This window comes from Taudactylus pleione, unplaced genomic scaffold (genome assembly GCF_031769625.1).
Source record: "Taudactylus pleione unplaced genomic scaffold, aTauple2 ptg000038l, whole genome shotgun sequence".
Lineage (NCBI taxonomy): Eukaryota > Metazoa > Chordata > Amphibia > Anura > Myobatrachidae > Taudactylus > Taudactylus pleione.
This window is the reverse complement of record NW_028284440.1, coordinates 6,938,149-6,956,952: the sequence shown is the minus strand read 5'-3', so window position 1 is coordinate 6,956,952 and position 18,804 is coordinate 6,938,149. Positions and strand designations below refer to the sequence as shown.

At 38.2% G+C, this 18,804-nt stretch overlaps 1 protein-coding gene across 1 annotated transcript in view; it reads right to left on the bottom strand.

Annotated features, from left to right (window-relative positions):
* The window catches only part of TRHDE (thyrotropin releasing hormone degrading enzyme), a 778,828-nt gene that overhangs the window by 636,093 nt on the left and 123,931 nt on the right, over positions 1-18,804 (bottom strand).

The following is an 18,804-nucleotide window of genomic DNA, read 5'->3' as shown; positions in this document are numbered from 1 at the left end:
AGAGAATTTAGGATGGGAAAACCTACCATTAATGACATTGAAGATATTAAATGTATATCAAGGGATGTTTTAATTTCAGTGAATATAATTAGTAATGATAAGTACTGTACCATGGTTTAAGGAAGTGAAAGGTCGTGTTGAAGTACCCTCATTAAGGTATCAAGGGAATCTTTCAAGAAAGTAGACTGTCACTGTGAGGTGCTGGGAATGGAACATTTTGCAAATATATGTTTATACCGCACTGGGTTATGTACACATACAATAAATTGTTAAATATTGTTGGTTTTCTTTTTCTAATTTTTTTCAATTAAATGTAATTAAATTCAATGTAATATTTATACACATGTTATGCCACAAATATAAAGCATATAAAACATTGGACTTTTCCTCTTTGAAGTTCACATCATCCATTTACTGCATATATGGTTTTCTAACTTCACGTTTCTCTCATTTGATCAAGTTTTTTTTAATTTGTGGACCTGTTTGCTGCCTGGCGCACATGTTTTGGCCTCACTTGTCTCATACAAATTTTTTTTTATATTTTTATTGGCAATCTCTTTGCTGCCACACTTTTTTGGCTTACCTTTTGGTCTATTATAGTGGACTTTGGTGTTTATTTGGATACATTATAGTTTAAATTAGGGGTGAGCGGATTCAGTTCTACTCGGTTCCGTTCGGTTTTAAAAACCAAATCTTATTGGCTATCCAAAACTAGTGACAGCCGATACCCAATACGATTCGGTTTTTAAATCCGAACGGAACCGAGTAGAACCGAATCCGCTCACCCCTAGTTTAAATAGGTTAATGGATCATTTTGTTTGGTCAATGTGTAAAGTAAATTATAACCAAGTTATCACCATCGCAGCTGTCTGCAACTGTGTAGACATATGCAGCATCGGACAGAGATCATGCAAATATCAAATTCCTGAGTGAGTATATGGTCACTCAGAATGTCTGCTGTAACTGAGATGCCGGAGCTATGCTTACTGCCTACAGGATCACAGTTGTTACAGTAGATGGTACATGTCCTAAATATGATCTTGACATGCCCGCATTTTTCTCCCCACTCCCAGTTACATCCCACAAAATTGCCCCTTCCTGTCAATCACTTGCTAATAAATCTTCTGGGCTGGCTTATTCATAATTCAATCACTGCGCATGCGTATTGTGGCTGTGATGCATGAGTAGCTGGCCAATAATTGCTCAACTGCATGAACATCGGCAACTGCTTTCAACGACACGCCCACACCCTGAGTCACATCGGACAACTAAATGAACTAACCATCTTACTGTCTAAAAATTTTTCATCACCAATGATCTTCATTGTGCCAGACCTGTTTTGAATGGATGTACAGGCTCTATTTCAACAATTTCTGATAAGGACCCTTTGAGGTTAACTTTAAAATTACACTTTCCATGTTTAGATTTGTTATCCTCTTTTTTAAATGTTTGAAATTTCCCTTCTTTTGGAGATTCTGTTGGATAGAGACATGTTGATATGATCCTTGCCCATTTAGTTCAAGTAAGGGTAGAAATACTAACTGGTGTCTGGACACTCTGATCCTTTAGTGTGGAAAGATCACAAGGGGTGGTTTCAATTATTTTTGTAATGCATTATCTATGTCTTTTATGGTTTTATTATATGTACACATTGAAGTGCCATAATATCTATCTATGAGAACATAGCCCACAGCACTAAGAAGGAGTCACTTCAAAGAAATGTCAAATTGATTCATAAGATATTAAGTGTCACCTATGGATTCTCACTGCAGCTGTCAGGTATGCTGTTATTTTTCATAACTAGATATTATTCTGTTATGAAGAGATGTAACTGGTCCTGTCTACTTCTACTGAATCTTTGGTAGAGCCCCATTCTTCATTATCACCCTTGGTAGCGCAGTACAATATACTCTTCTGGATGGGCACCTGCTTTTGGCTCCTGACAGTGACTTAATCTCATTGACATGCATGACATTGACTCTGATGAGAATAGACACTTTGTTATTGTTCCTTTATAATATCCTCTTTGATCTCTGAAATGATGAAGTATTTCATATGAAAATAATTCCTTTTGTGACCCTGTGTTTACAACTGAATACAAACCTTTGATTTCCTTGCTCTATTGCTTCCTCAATTGTGGTATTTCTCTGATTTAAAGTGTTATTTAACCAATAATAATATAGGATAACATAGTTTCCCAGACAGTGCTAATTTGTACATAGAATGTGTTCATATTTTTATCAGTTTGCTACATAAACTATAAGGATTCAATCCTATATTAGTGCTATGCTTCTCATCTTGATGTTAAATATCTCACTGAGATTTAGGTCCAACAAAGCACCAGTACCACTGCTGAAATGATTTTGGCTTTCTAATATACTGCGGAGTTTCACCCTCACCTATTCATAAAATATTCTAGAACACCATCATAGTTGATATCCTCTTGGACCCATAGGGATCCCTGAAACTGTTAAAATTTCACAGCTACTGGATCTCCCTGTGAATATTATCCAGCAGACAAGGAGGCCAAGCAGTGAAACAGCATGTGCAAACATTGCACTCTCTTTGGTGGGGGGCATAGTTTGAGCTTATTATGGTAACAGGGGGGGTGTGAGCAGAGGGGTTGAGGCAGCTCCAGAGGTGGGGTTGCAGCACAGTCTAAATTTCAAATGGGGGAACCACACTAACTGCCATTTCAAACGCTGCCAAACATAGATGACTGTGACTCACCGGCAGTTTGTGTGGTTCCCTATTTGAATTTTGGACTGCACTGCAGTCCCACCCCTGGAACCGCCACTGGTAGTGAGTATGAATGGAGACAGAACAATGTTCAGGAAAGTCCAGTATATTTATCAAATCAATTTCACAGTGCATTATGGAGATACTGTAGTGAATTTAGAAAGGTATAAACTAATATATCTAGAGAAGTATAAACAGTTGCACTACATCCAAAGAGTGAACAAAGATATTCAACTCTGTAGGATGTTAAAATAAACTTTAAACTAGCTAGAAACTATAAAGAGTAGATAGCAATCATGGCTACTTTAGCCTCAAACATGAAACTGTAAAGACGTCAAAACATAAGGATGGACATCCAGAACAAATGACGAGGAACGATATACAATAGTGTTATATAATGCCTATACGTAAATTAAATGGAAATATAGCCTAGAGTGAAAAAAATACAGGTAAAGAGCAATTAAACATTATTGGCTATGGTATAAATTAAAAGTGTGCAAAGCCCTTGTAATACAATGCCATGTCCAAAAAATAAAAACATGTTTACAGTGCTGTGACTACAGGTCTACCCTGCTGCTTTATAGGAACCACTGCATCCTTATGGTTAGTGCCCTCAAGATCTAACACTTTCTAGGCTTTCCCATCATGCTTATTTGTACATATTTGTTTTCCTTTTCTTATTTCATCTATTCTTTCCCATTCTACTGCATTTTACTGATTCTCTATGGATGCTTTACAGTCCATGAGAATACTTTTGAAGCTTTTGAGGAATTAAGACAAGCCCCAGGGGTTAAAAATAACTAGTATACATATATTGAATGAAAAATGAAAAGTATTTTATACAATTAGAAATGACCAGATTTTGCTCTTATGTATTTATTTAAGTATGACTATTTAAAAACTGCTTGAAGTATACAATACGGGCCTGATGCTGAGATTAATGCATACATTTGTAAAGTCGCCCTTATGCAGACTTGTATTAATCTTAGTGATGCACCCATCCCTATCTGTATGCTTGGTTTGATACTTATCATCATCATCATCATCTGAGCACTCTGGGAAAGGCATAAATAGGCTTACAGTACATCCAACTCTGAAAAGCCCATAAAGACCCACCATCTATTAAGTATGCCTATGTGAGAACACCCCAATTAAATCCCAGTTACACATCTTCAGTTGTAAGTGGGGCTTGATTGCAGAACATGTGCAGTGTGGAAACAACGATATGTATGATCCACAAAATCCCTCATTCTCTATATATTTTACAACCAAGCCTTATTTCATTGGTACACAAACATTATTCATAGAGTATAGTTTAAATTGAACAAAATCAAAAGACAATACCCTTTTGAGAAGATAATATTATATACAGAGGAAGAAGGCAAAATTTAAAGGGCAACAATCCAAAGGTAATGAATATATTGACTTTTAAAGTAGAAATGTTGCATTTGATCACAATTGCTTTTTTAAAATCATTTACACATATTGCTTTCTCAAACTGATATACAAAAGCTGAGTACAGCAAATAATGTTGAGCTAAGTTGCGTTATATAGTATATTGTGATACTAACAGGTTATTTTTCAATCAAGCTTTCATGTAGTTTGTTGTTTATTTTACACTTCAATAAATAAAACATAAATATAGAAACTATCACTCAAAACTGTACAATACAAGTTTAACTAATAGTTGCAATAAACATAAAATGCATAAACTTATTTATTAGAAATTAGATTGCATTTGTAAGTGAATTGTTTTCTATACATTTTACAAAATACTGCATGAAGCCAAACCTGCAGTGAATACTATTCAATTTTCAATGTGTTATGTTTAATTAATGTTGTATTGTTTTATTCCTATATAATTGGGCTCTATTGAAAAAGTCCACTACCTTATTTGTCCATCAAAATATTAAAGTACAAATACCAGAAAGTTTGTAGACTGAAAGGGTTATTTTATTTACGTTAACAAAAGAAAGTTACTTGGGGAAATGATTGCTACAATCTCAGACTATTGAGATTTTCTATAAGACAGAGCATTTCATAAAATCCACATTACAGTTGCAGCTCAACTAGCCAGGATTTAAGGGATTTTCAATTTATGTTTAGCAAAACAGGGCCAATATAATTTCTTCATTCAACATTGGATTCTACATTAACTTGGTACTCATTCATTTACACCAGTCAATGGAGTTTAGAATCACCTAATGCAGTTCTGGTATCTCTTTTCTGGTTTACATGGGAAAAATATTTTTTTAGGAAATTGGATAAATATAGAACCAGATAATGCCTCCATTAGTTATCTCTGTATTTTAGCAACAATACCTAATTAATAAATAAAACAAGTGTCCATATACTACACTTACAGACACTGAAGGGTCTCCCCCATCATTCACCATTGCTGTGTCAGCACAGGTCGAACCAAATCTAATCAGTGTAACTCTGTAGCAAAAGGTAATCATTCAAATATATGTCAATATTTGTTAAAGGCAGCCTTTCCTGTGTGTACCCTCATGCTTTTTAACTTGTTCTATTTTATTCCTAAAATGCATGCCATTTTAGAGCATTAACAGTGTTAACAGTATTGCATAGCTGTATCAACAATGAACAGCCTAAGACACTGTAAGCATGCAATTCTGAACTGAGTGGTGCTACAACAATTGCAGGTCACTGCTCCTCATATCATGAAAATCAGGAACATTGTTTAATGATGCGTAAAGAACAGGCACTGCAAGAGTAAGCAAAAAAGTTCTTCTTTTTGAAATATCACTGACAGTTTTTCATATGTGTAATTTTTCTCCAACAAATGAATAGATAAATTAATACATTTAACAAATGTTTCATTATTGTATTTTTACTATACTAATTATTTATGTATAAGGCATCATTTTTTAATATTAAGCAACATGACAATGCAAAATGTTATATTTATCTATAAAATATGCCTTTAAAGTAATCCTTAAAGTGTTCAATAGTTATGTATACTTTTTAAATTAAAAAAACTACAGTATAAGAAGACAATATTTAAGAACTGATACCACTCCTCACCACACTAAATAGCACAAGAAGGTTAGCATTTTATTTTGGTATTAACATTTGTAATTTTTTAAATTCAAATATTATATGAAAAATATGACATAAAGAACAAAAAGTAAACGGGAGAAAACAGGGGAGAAGATGGGGGGGGTAGAATATTCAACATCAAAGGAATACATTGCAAAAGTTGAAGTCACCATCTCAAAACTAATATGTGTGTATTGCAAAAGTGATAAGCAAAATGTTGATAAGCATAGTACAGTGGTGAAATTATGGAGAAGGCTAAAGTGTGGCAATGTATTCTGTATAATATGAAGGTACTGTAACCATTTTATAAAAGCAAAATTGCAAAAAAAGATCTTAAAAACAAATAGTGTCCATATCTTCGCTCTTTTGAATCTTAGCTATAATAGTGGAAATGGGCCAGAGACAAAGAGTTTTTTAATATTGAGCTATTGCTACTCTAGTGGTTATAGGAGGATATTTCATATGACATATCTGTATAAAGTATAAAGCTTTAGAGGATAATGATGTATGAGGGCAGGGTCTGGAGAGCAGGAGACATTGATTTGAATTACTTGCTGTATGAGGTCAAAAAGTTTGTTCCAAAGATTAAGTAATTAAAGTAAACTCTAATATATATATATTAGATATGTGCGCCGACCATTTGTTTAGGTTTTGGATCTGTATCTCCTTCGTGTTTTGGATCTGGATTTGGTTTTGCCAAAACTGCCCTTGCATGTTTTGTTTTTATTTTGGTTCTGGGTTTTTTTCAAAAATTTATATAAACTGCTAAAATCACATAATTTGGGCATCAATTTTTTAGCTCCTATAGTATTATTAACTTCAATAACATTAATTATCACTCATTTCCAGTCAATAGTGACCACCTCACAGCTCACAATATTGTTTTCATCCAGTTTAGGCCAAAAAATTACACCAACCTAGTTGGCTGACTAAGCTAAGCGGCAGCAGCGGGTGACACAAACACGTGGCAGTTAAACTTCCAACATGGCACATCAGGAAACAAATGTTTTTATTAATCAAGAAACCTGGGGGAGATGGAGTATGTATGTAGTTGAAGGCAGGGAAAGTTAGGGTTGATTCTTAGTAATTTTAACGTATTTTTTTATTCTGAAGCAAATCTATGAGGTAGGAGGGGAGGCATATACAAAAATGTTTTTAATCATTCACATCAGTCCTTACCCCAGTTGAGTTCTTTGGTGGTTCCACATTATTTGAAAAAAAAAAAAATGAAAGGGACATGTAGTAGATGCTGACTGTGGCCATAAAAATTTCTGGATATTTTTGGCATTTAGCAACCGCATGTCAAAGACTTCAGCAGCTGTGGCAGTTCAATTACCAATACAGCACATCTAGGAAAGAGAATGGCACTGCAGTGGCAGACAGGATAGCAGTTTAATAAACTATAACAATAATGTTTGTCATCTACACAAATGCAAAGAAAAGAAATGCAAAGAAAAGAGGTGCAAGATGTCATTGTCCTTGAGCCCTCTCACCAACGGGAGAAATGCCATTGTCACACCTGCCCATTTTGATTCTTAAACAGGTGGATGAACTTCTGTATTAATGTGACAGCACACAAAACAGAAGCTCAGAACAGGAAGGGGCAGAGGGATTTAAATTCTGATACTAAACATCTCTTATCATTGTGCTTCTGGGATTAAGTATGGGAAGCCTGGGAGGGGAGGAGGTATCTCCAGATACCATCACAAAATAGCCTCTCCATTTGGTACTTCAGTTGCTTCTGACCAAACATTGCTGTTATGATCAAAGAAAACCATGCACACCAGGTTGGTATCTACAAATCAAGGTTGAAAAATTGCACAAAAGTATTGTGCAAGTATACCTATTTGTGATTTTAGTTGAAATAAATACATTATGAATCAAAAATAAAAAAGTAAGCATCAGAGCAGCTGCACAAATGCACAGTGCTTATATGGATACACTGGGGTACAGCCTGCAGCAGCACAGTGCTTATATGGAAACACTGGGGTATGGAAACATACACTGGGATACAGCCTGCAGTGTCACAGTATTTGTACGGATACACTGGGGTATGGCCTGCGGCATCACATCACTTGTATGGATACACTCGGGTAAAGCCTGCAACGTCAAAATATTTGCATGTATACATTGGGGTATGACCTGCAGCATCACAGTACTTATATGGAATCTGGATACACTGGGGTATGGACAGCAGCATCACAGTACTTATACAGAATCGAAATACACTGGGTATGGCCAGCAGCATCACAGTACTTAAATGGAATCTGGATACACTGGGGTATGGCCAGCAGCTTCACAGTACTTATATGGATACACTGGGGTACAGCCAGCAGCATTGCAGTGCTTATATGGATGCACTGGGGATCAGCACAAAAAATATATCTAGTTTTAACTTTTTTTAACTTATTATTTAATTTAATTTTTTTTTTACTTATCTTGACTTTTTTTTTAACAGCCCCTGGATGAATAGCACACCCTTGAATGGACAGCACACTGGATGGATAGCACACCCCTGGATGGACAGCACAACCCTGGATGGACAGCACACTGTCCATCCCCCTTAGGCTCTTGTATAGCAGTTCTTCGTGAGGTGTCAAATGGAAGCCCAATAGGTCCGATAAGTTGATTATTATGTTTTCTTACCTTTTGTCATTTTTTTTACTTTCCCACTGTGGTCTATGTCTGGTGGGTCTATTCCTTGATTGGAGAGTTTGGGATTTTGTGGTTTTCCCTAAAAAATGTGCAGCAGATTCACATTGATGTCATAGATCACTGATGTCTTTGTTACTCAGTGATGTGTCACTTTCTTTCAAGGGTTGTCCTCAATTGTGATGAAGTCTCTAGTGTTGATAATGTATGTGCACGTGTTTGTAATTTCCATTGGTGCCCATCAGCCAGCACTACACTCTGCATTTGGTTTAATCTTGATGAACTTTGCATAATGTATCTTTTTTAAAGGACAATAAATGCACTCAATGTTTATCTGTGATGTTCTTTAGTTTAATCTACCAGTTTTATGCTGGGTCTGAAAAAGTATTGTTAGTGATTGTGATTCTAATGTGTTGATTTCACTTTTGGCTTTATTGACCTCTCTATCTAATTCTTTAATAACAAGCAGCATGTAGTTCAAATATAATTTATTGGGGATTGATATCCAATGCTTACAAAATTCAGGGTTCAGCCTTTCAATAGTGGATACATTCTGGATGCTAAATTCCCTAGGAATTAACCTAGGCATGGATCTTATAATACAATGCCATACCATCCAAATGGTGGAAAAGTGAAGTACTGTAATATCATGCAATCAGCAAAAAATATTCAGTAGAGTCTATTCCCAAAAAAACAGAAGTGTAAATAAAAAGCAAAAGCAAAAAACAAACAAACAATTAGTACAGACCAACCAACACAGAAAAATGAAAGAAAAAACTTGCTTGATGCTAAGGAAAGTAGTTCTTAAAATGTCTGGGTACTCCACAAAGGGAACTAATAACAACAAAATAATTGTGCACTCCAAGAATATTGTTGTTAATATTGGGTGATATTCTCACACTCCATTTGCTCATTGCTCCTGATGCCGGACAAACTGGCCAGGCGATAGACCAGGGGTGGTGGTTAGCATTAGGGTGCCAGGAGCTGGAAGGTCCAGAGACATTAGCACAAGGAGTGCTGGGACATTTACTTTTATATTTATTTGCTTGTTTTCTGTTATGTGCCTGTATGTATCCATTCTCATGTATGCTATGGTGCAGTGTCTGCTACCATTAAAAGACACTGCTTTACCATGTACTGCTTGTCTGGAGTCCTCATTTTAAGTACCTTTTTTACAGTATACATAAGAGCGGCCACAAACCTTGAATGACATCATGTACATGCACATGGCACAGACAGATATGAGCTTGAAAAAAGGTCCTGTGGGACATGTAACCATGAGAATAATCATCTGTTTAAGCATCAACCTTGGAGTGCTGTTGCTTTTTGTTCTTATATCATACCCCATGTTATAATTGGATGAAACACATTGGAGAACATTCTTTTGCATATTGGACACTCCTTCTTTGGAACGTTTCCTCTCATCTATACTTATGACACAAGCTTGAGCATGTAGTAGCAGTTATCAGGCAAACTTTATTTATTTGAAGTTATGTATCATTATGTTCCAAAGGAGAGTTCTATCATTTATAAAACCTCTGACTACACTATAACTGTTTTTTGTTGAAGGGCACATCTCTTCTAATGTATATTTGAGAAAGGGGGTTTGGGCAAGGAATTACTGAATTTGTAAAGTTCGAACAGGAATTGAAAAATTGTCAGTTTTGGGAGTCTATCTTCTTCTGATGATTTGTCCATACAATCCAGCCTGCACATGGCAGCAAATTGCTCAAAAGAGTGTGAGTGCTATTGCTCTTTCATTTCTTTATATACTGTATGTTCCTGATTCTAAATCATATGCAAGTCCAAAAGCGGATGCAAGTAGTGACTGTTAGCAAACTGTGTATGTGCCTTTCCATGCATGTGCATGCATACACACCTTGACAGAGGCTCAGTGCATAGCCGGTTTTCTCTATCCATGAAATGGGCATTCTGGTCAGCAACTAGACTTGTGAACACACAGGAGAGATCTGTATTGTAGGAGTGTCATGGGAGTGTCTTGGTCATGTAATTAGGATTCCTTGTTATTTTGAGGCACGGGTGTGATGAAGGGACACCAGTTTTTGATGGATATTTTGCACCAAAACATAGAGTGGGTATAAGTCCCAAAATTAATGATGATGGTTGTTGCTATGGATGGAAAACAGTGGGAGGTGCAATTATACACATGAAACTGCTTGAATACTCAAACTAGCATACGTTAGTAAATCTGGCTGTCTGTACTTGTGGCAACTTTGCATGCACCTGTGACTTTGTCATTCTAAAGTCCATTTAATAACATTCTGTAATTGTATTCTTAAATAATTCACATAGGCTTGGTTTTCACAGCAGGGAATAGTTTGGTCCACAGTGTCAGATTTTGAACTAAATATTAGTGATGGCAGGACTTTAAGTTTAATATAGAGTTAGAGATTTCATTTTGAGAATTTAAGTCATTTTTAGATAAACCAGGTGGTTTTGTTTTGCCCTTTCACACCGACATGTGCAGATGGATCTTGCTGTTTCTTGTCATGCCTGAGCTCAACTCTAAATTGCAGTGTCAAAGCAAGCAGTATTTTCCCTGCATGGACAAAAATGCATGTGCACTCCTTGAATAGCAACATTGTTTGTCCAGGTGAAAATTTCCACTCTTTAGTTAGATAATTCCTAAATGCTTAATGAGGTCACTTTTGTAGATTAAATGCAATCTCTTCAAATTAATTGCATGTACAGTAGAAATGTATCCATTATGTAGGGAAGTAATTCAATTGTGCATTCATTCTAAAAATGTTCAAGAGCTGCCAGTAATGTTTAACTGGGAACTGTCTCTCTCTTGAAAACTAAAGAACTTATAACTACAGTACCGTAACTAGAAATTAGTAAAGTCCCTGGTCAGAAATGTGATAGGCCAAACCTAGGCCCAGATTTATCAATGACTGGTATTCTTTTTATGTATCATTCATTACTAATCTTAAATGGTGCTCCAACCAATAACAATGACAAGAGTTAATTGGTTGGATCACCATTTAAGATTAGTAAAGAGAGATAACAGAGATGTCACTTGTTGATACATTTTGGCTCTAGTCCCACAAAGGTCAATTTTACTGGTATAGCTCAGGTAAAGAAACACACAAATTGCAGTACCATTGTAATCAACAATATTCTGTCTATCCAGAACCACCACTGTGCCTCTTTACTAATTTAATACACCATGTGCCAACCAATTACAGACATGCCATAAGACAAACACTTGATTCAATCCATCCAATCAAAACCTTAGATATTAAATACAATCAGGCAGACATTCCCTACCACTACATTACTACTCATAGGAAGCCTGGCTAATTGAAAAATAAATCAGAATCCAAGCCTACCACAGTTATAACACAGCACTACCAGAGGAAATAATTATACAAATCTTGGCAACTTCTTTTCATGGAAATTAAGTTACCATGTCCAAATAATGTACATTAATACAGCTTAGTTACAAGCTATTTAATGGACCGCACTGAAATGCATTACCAATGTTACTCTCTTTCAGAAAATAAAAAAACACTGTCACTGTTGTTTAATAAGATTTAATGGTGAATCATAGTATTACAGTTAGCAAAAAGACAGCTTAATAAGGATATTCCCTATATTATTTTCCTGTTGTATTTTGCATAATTTTAGCGGTGACAGAGACATGGTATTAGATTGCTATTATTTAGCTTCATCCAGAGGGTTAATGCTGTGTGTGAAATCACTAGAGGTCATTTTATCCAGCAGTTAAGGTTTTCACAAAAGGTTATAAATCCTGTAATTTCCCGTGGCTAAGTGTAAGTCATCGGGCCATCACAGTGTTTGCCTTCCTGTGAAGTGACAAGCGATAAGTGTCGGATAATTTAACTGAAAATGTATACTGCAGTTACAGCTATGGCATAATGATGCCACATAGGACTATACGGAACGGGCTACGCCATAAGGATGCCATAGCATCACACATTAAATAAAAAAAAATATATATGATTTAAACAATATCTCTATGTATTTTCCTATGTGTCACAATACAAATTGCACATAATTATTTATTGATTTGGGATAGACAGCCAGAAATTCCATTATTATTGTAAAGCAAATTCTTTTTTATTGAGTTTATTTTATTAAAGTTTCAGTAAAATCTCAAACTTCAATTTGTCAAAGGCTACAAAAATACAGTAACAAATAGTCACTAACCTTATCAAGCTGTAAGCAAAAAAATACTTTCAGAAACATATTAATATATAATGTCATCATGACTTGTCTCTCAGCTTACAATGGTTAAAAAGGACCATGGGTTTGCAGATGTAGATCCACTCTGTCCACATTACAGCTGAACACACTGGAGCTAAGGCCCTGATTCAGACCTGCTCGCTAAGCCATAATCGCACAATGCCAAAAGGGGCCGAGTATGCAAATTCCGTGATCGCACTGTGTGGCTTAAGGACACCCTCTATGTCTTAGAGAGCGATGGCAGTGAGCGTACGCAGGTGTATAAAGCCACCCACCTTTCTCTCTTAGAAGATGGCATCTCCAGGAAGTGTATAAATAATTGGTAACATCGAGAGCCATCGGAGCTGCTCGCAGTCCTTGAGGTAACCCCTACCCCACAACAAGCACTGCGATCAGTTTAGGCTAAAAAATAACCAAGTGACGAGTTTAATGATGCTACTTAGCTAATTATGCACACCCATTAAACTCTGTCTTGACGCTCAGACATGCCTGCGTTTGCACATCCACTCCCCCGTTCACAAGCATCTTCCCCTGTCACCACCCACAAATGGCGTTATCTTTCACTCAAAGTAGCATCCAGTCTGTGTACTATGGGCCTGATTCAGAGCCGGACGCTCTGACCAGAGTCCTCGCTCTGAATAAGGGCCCTCCTACCTAAACTTGGAGCGGCCTCCTGGCCGCTCGCATAGCTGTGGGTGACCACCCACAGCATATGCGAGCGGCCAAAAAGATGGTCACGATGGTCAAGACCATCGGGACCATCGGGCTTGATATGAGACCCTGTGGTAGGGTCTCGCTGCCGCAAGCCCTGGAGTGATTTTGGCTCTATCAGAGCCAAAATCACTCCCACTGATATCACTAGTGATGTCAGTGGGGCCGGACCCAGACGATAGGCATTCCCATGGGAATGCCTCTGTCTGTCAGCCACGCCCCCGGCACACCCACCAAAAGGGGCGTGCTGTCAATCAACATCAACAGCATGCCCCCTTTGGTGCGAGACCCGGAGCGACAGCTTGGCTGTCGCTATCCGGTTCTCACGCATGCGCACGACAGAGCTCCCTCCATCATGCACATGCGCATTTGGGTACCATCGACCCGCTTGCGAGCGTCCTGCACTCACGAGCGGGTCTGAATGAGACCCCATGAGCGCACGATTCCCGGCCGCAGTGACTGGTTTGCGCATGTGTACTTTGAAGCATATGCATGTGCAGATGTGCGATAATCGCCCCTAGCGAGCAAGCGCAGCTTAGCAACCCGGTCTGAATCAGGCCCTAAGCCAGAAAGTGAAAAACAAACAATGTTTGTATTTAACTGAACTTAATCAGTTATTTAATATATTTGCATCTCTATTAAATTGTATTTTAAATGGTAAATGCAACGTAGTATTTATTAATAATCAGGGCCATGGCAGAGCTTTAATGCACCCTGTGCTGGCCCCAAACTTTTTCAGGACCAGCCAGCACCCAGATGTGCGGCACTGCATGAGGCTTCTAGAAGATGTCCCTTGCAGCTGTATACACACCAAGGTACCTGCCTGTAGCCAGGAGCACTGAGAAGGGGGGAAGCAGATACTATTTACTTAGGCCCGGGCCTGTTGGAGGGGCCGGCGGGGGCTCGGGTCCCGGGTCCTGCATCCCACCACATCCACTCCCCTTGCTGCCACTACTTAGGGCAGGGAGAGAGAGGGCTGACTGCTGCTGCAGCAGCCTCTCTCCCCAGCCCAGTACACATGCATTGCTGTCACACTGTCTGCTGGACAGGCTAAAGAAACAGGCTGCTGCAGAAGCAGTTAGCTCTTTTGCATGCCCAGCATTATATCCAGGGGGGGAGCAATTGTGCCCCCATCCCCGGACACATGCACCCCCTGTGCGGCGTGCACGCACCTGCTTCATGGCCGCGAGGACATTATTATTTTTTTTTTTTAGTAAGGAGGGGGTCTGGCCACACCTCCCCATGTTGACCACACCCCCTCCCTGTACCTGGGCCTGGCAAAGCTGTTGGCAGCCCTGCCTGTAGCATCCACAGGATGCTACGGGTGGCACTACCACAACATAACTGGCTGTAGGGTGCTGTATCAGGCACCCTAATTAGAAGCAAGGGCCATTGGGCAACAACCGTTCTGCCCACAGTGCCCTGCATTCTGTGTTGTAGCACCGGTCGCACACCCCTAGTTATAGCCCTGTTCATAACACTTTCCAAACACAGACAGTCTTATGTATATGATACTTCAATAAAGGTAACTGAAGGTTGTATAAGCCTAATGCTACATAAGGGGGATGTAGTTATGAGACCGGCGGACACTCAATCCCGATGCTGTAATCCCAGCAAGGAATTTAAGATAGGCATCAAAATACCAACATCTATCTTAATCCCAATGCTGGAATCCAGGAGGATGCGTGCCCAAATGAAGGTAAGCCGGGGTGCCCTTAGTGTTAGGTGCGGGAGGGTTAGGTTTAGGTAAATTAGCGGGGTTAGCGTTAGGTTTTGGAGGGGAGTATAGAGTTAGGAACCCCTAGGGGGGGAGTGTTAGGGTCAGGCACCATGGGGGAGGGTTAAGTTTAGGCACGAGGGGGCAAACTTAGGTTTAGGCACTAATGGGGAGTGTTAGAGTTAAAGTGCGGGTGGGGAGGGTTAGGGTTAGGCTACAAGAAGGGAGGGATAGGATTAGGAGGAGAAGGGGGGAGGGTAAGTATACTTACCTGACCCCGGTCAGGATACCAACCATTGGGATGCTGCTGTTGGTATTGTGACAGGAGACATCCCAACAGCCAGCATTACATACATTCCCATAAGGGGTTACCCGTGGAAGCTGATGGTTAGTTATAGTATTGTTATATTAGGCATTTACATTTAGCTTAGAGTGACATGTTTAGAAGTGGGTTAGTTAGCCTATGTTAGTGTGGCAAGGGAGTTACTTAGGAATTCATATCAGCATACTGTACCCCCAACTATCCCAATTTCAGCAGAACAGTCCCACTTTTTTGGGCATTTAACCACCCATGGAATGCAGGGGATTGAGTGGACACTCTAGCACTGCTGCTCTGCATCAACACACACTGTGCAATAATTGGGAGAGGCCCTGTGCTGTCCAGCAGCTACCAGAGCGCTAGTCAAGCCCTAAGCATGATGAAAATGGTGTGTGGCACTTTCTGTGAGGCCACACCCCTTGCTGATAAGCCACACCACCTAATTTCGACATCCACCTCATAAACGTTGGAGTATGTATCACAGAGAGACAGGTTCAGTCACTTCCTCTTTTTGCAGGATTTCCCACCAATCATTCCCAATGTATTTTTGTTATTTTGTCATTGTTAGTTATATTATACAGTACATAGTTATAGTATACAGTTATACAGTATTTAGTTAATCAAAAAAGGCTCTATTTGGTAGGAAAGCATTGCTTCTAATCGGTCAATAGGAATACAAGTGGTAGATGCAGGGCAGCTCAGATTTCACAGGGTGAACTGTCTTTGCCCAAAGGGTGGACCTGGGCTTTTACATTAAGGTTGGCCCCCAGTAGTGCAATGCTAATAGAAAGGGGGGTGAAGGCATAGTGCCACCTTTCATTGTTAAGTGTATCAAGGATAGAGTTGAGATTCACAATACTTTCTTAGGCCAACTCTATCCATTCATGATATATAATTAATAAAAGCTGTGACTTTATTTAAATCCCAATACTTGTGTCTAGTCTGTTTATTTCTAGGGTATTGATTATGGTTTATATTATTAGAAGTAACAACTCATGATGTTCTCAGATTATAGACAACTTAAATATTATGTGGGATATGTATCAAGTAGTGAAAAGCATGGAGAAGTGGACCAGTGGAGAAGTTGCCCATAGCAACCAATCAGCTTTGAAGTAGCATTTATCAAGTGCAGTCCATAAAATAATAGGTAGGAGCTTTTTGGTTGCTATGGGCAACATCTTCTGGTCCAGTTCTCCTTGCTTTTCATTGCTTGATACATAAACCCCTAAATTGTCTATGAATTGTGTACTGAAACTTTTAGTACTTACTACTAACACTGGCAAGCATTATCTCCTGGCATAAACCAGGCACATTTTTATCTTAGTGTCAACCTAGTGTATATACCAGTGAAGTGTAGTCAGGTGAGGCAGGTGAGGCAGAGCCTTTCCTGTTATACTTAGGTATACTCCACAGTTTTTACTATAAAAATGTATACTAAAAAATGAAAGGAAATATTATAAATATCTTCTTTGTATTATTCTAATCATTATTATAGTCAAAACTATGGAGTAGAAAGTGTATGGTAGGAGAGGCACAGCCTCCCCATCTACCTTTTCCACACATCCCTGATCAAAACACACCAAATTTTCCAGCACTGTATACTGCTGCACCTTTGTATAATGCCCACATGAACCCTTGGGTTCATATATGTATCTGTAAATCTGGCTCTGAAACTAGCCAGTGCCTCCCCAGTCATTTACCTCACCGCATGTCACTGGTATATACCTTGTTCTTTCCTGGAGTAAAACATTCATAAATAATACCTTTGCAAGGCTGGACATTTAGTGTGGGAAATGACAGTAAAATTTTTACACACCACAGTATCCTCCTTCAATGTAAGCCACCCGTCGTGACAAGGCATGTCTGTTCAGGTGGTCATATGCTACAGTACTTTGGTTCATATATTCATTTATTTCTAAATTGAGAGCCAACTAACAGGGATGCACCCCAGGATGCCTCACATTTCTGTGAAACTGTCATGAAAATCAATTTTTACAAGGTATGCAGCTACTTTGCTCATGTTAACTATGAAAATAAGAATCTTCTTTCAAAGAGGTGAGTCAATTTGATTTGCTTAAACAGGTTAAAAAAGCATAAAGTACTCAATAAAGAATACTAACCTTAATCTTAATGTAATAATAATTGTAAGTCTTTACCTATACTTAAAATTAGTCTAAGCCTTAAATATGAACCAATAATAAACTTTCGTCTTAGACCATGCATAGCTTAAACCTTAATTCAAAGTTAAATATTATAGCATAAATCTGCTGTTGTGCAACCCCTAATACAAGCTTCTAATAATGCCATCTCAAATGATAAAACTATAACTATAAGAATTATGTAAGAAAAGCTTACAAATATATGTAGTTCAACAGACTGTTTGACCCTTGCAAAATAAAGGTCAGTTGCAAAGTGCATTTATCACAAGGGTTAAAAATTAAAATGCCTTGATTTTGCACCAGTACACTTAACTATTGAGTCAGCACAGAACTTGTACAAAAATTCCTTTTGCAGAATATAAATTCCTGGATGCTGATCTGTAAATTAAGGAAAACCTTTATCTAATTTCAGTAATTTTGCACCATAGGATTAAATCTCATATTTGCACTCCTAAGTGTACTGGGGCTTCTAACCCATGCTTTAAAATAATGTTTTCTTACCGTCTAATTCCACCCTTGTGCTGCCGAAAACAATTTTCTGCTACAGTATATCACATCTATTTTGCACATTGAAAATAATCTGCAGTGATGCTTTATTCAGGTTTTCTTTCTATATTAATGTGTGCACTATTCGACAAAGTTAGAAGTTTAGCTGCCAATTTTAAAGTCCAATTGACGAAAAAACATATTGTGGCATATCAACTTAGTATTTATCTCAAATTTCAATCTTTTACGTTCTCCACCTGAAATTTTTCTTTACAAATGTTCACATTTTTATTTTAAGAAATAGTTTTTAAACACGTTTTTACATTCTCTATATACCCACTCTCCATTTTTATTTTCATGGTCAGAAGAGAAGCTAGGGAGTAGAAGATTTTACAAGGCTTATACAAAGCAAGAGGAGAAGGATTCAGTGAAAAAATTATTTAGTCCTAAAATCTGCTGATAGAGGAAAACATGGCACCATACAAGGGTAAAACTGAAAAATGGACAGAAGAGATTATATCAAATATTGGGAGAGGGAGATGATGGGAATGGAGAGAGATAAGAGAGATGGACCAAGCAGGATGGACATAGGCAGGGAAACAGGCAAAGATGAAGATAAGGATACGGGGATATTAGAAAGCTAGTTAAGGTATAGGATATGAGGAGATAGGCACAAAATATAGGGGAAAGGGCAAAAGACATAGAAAGTGAAATTGAAAACACCAGCCAAA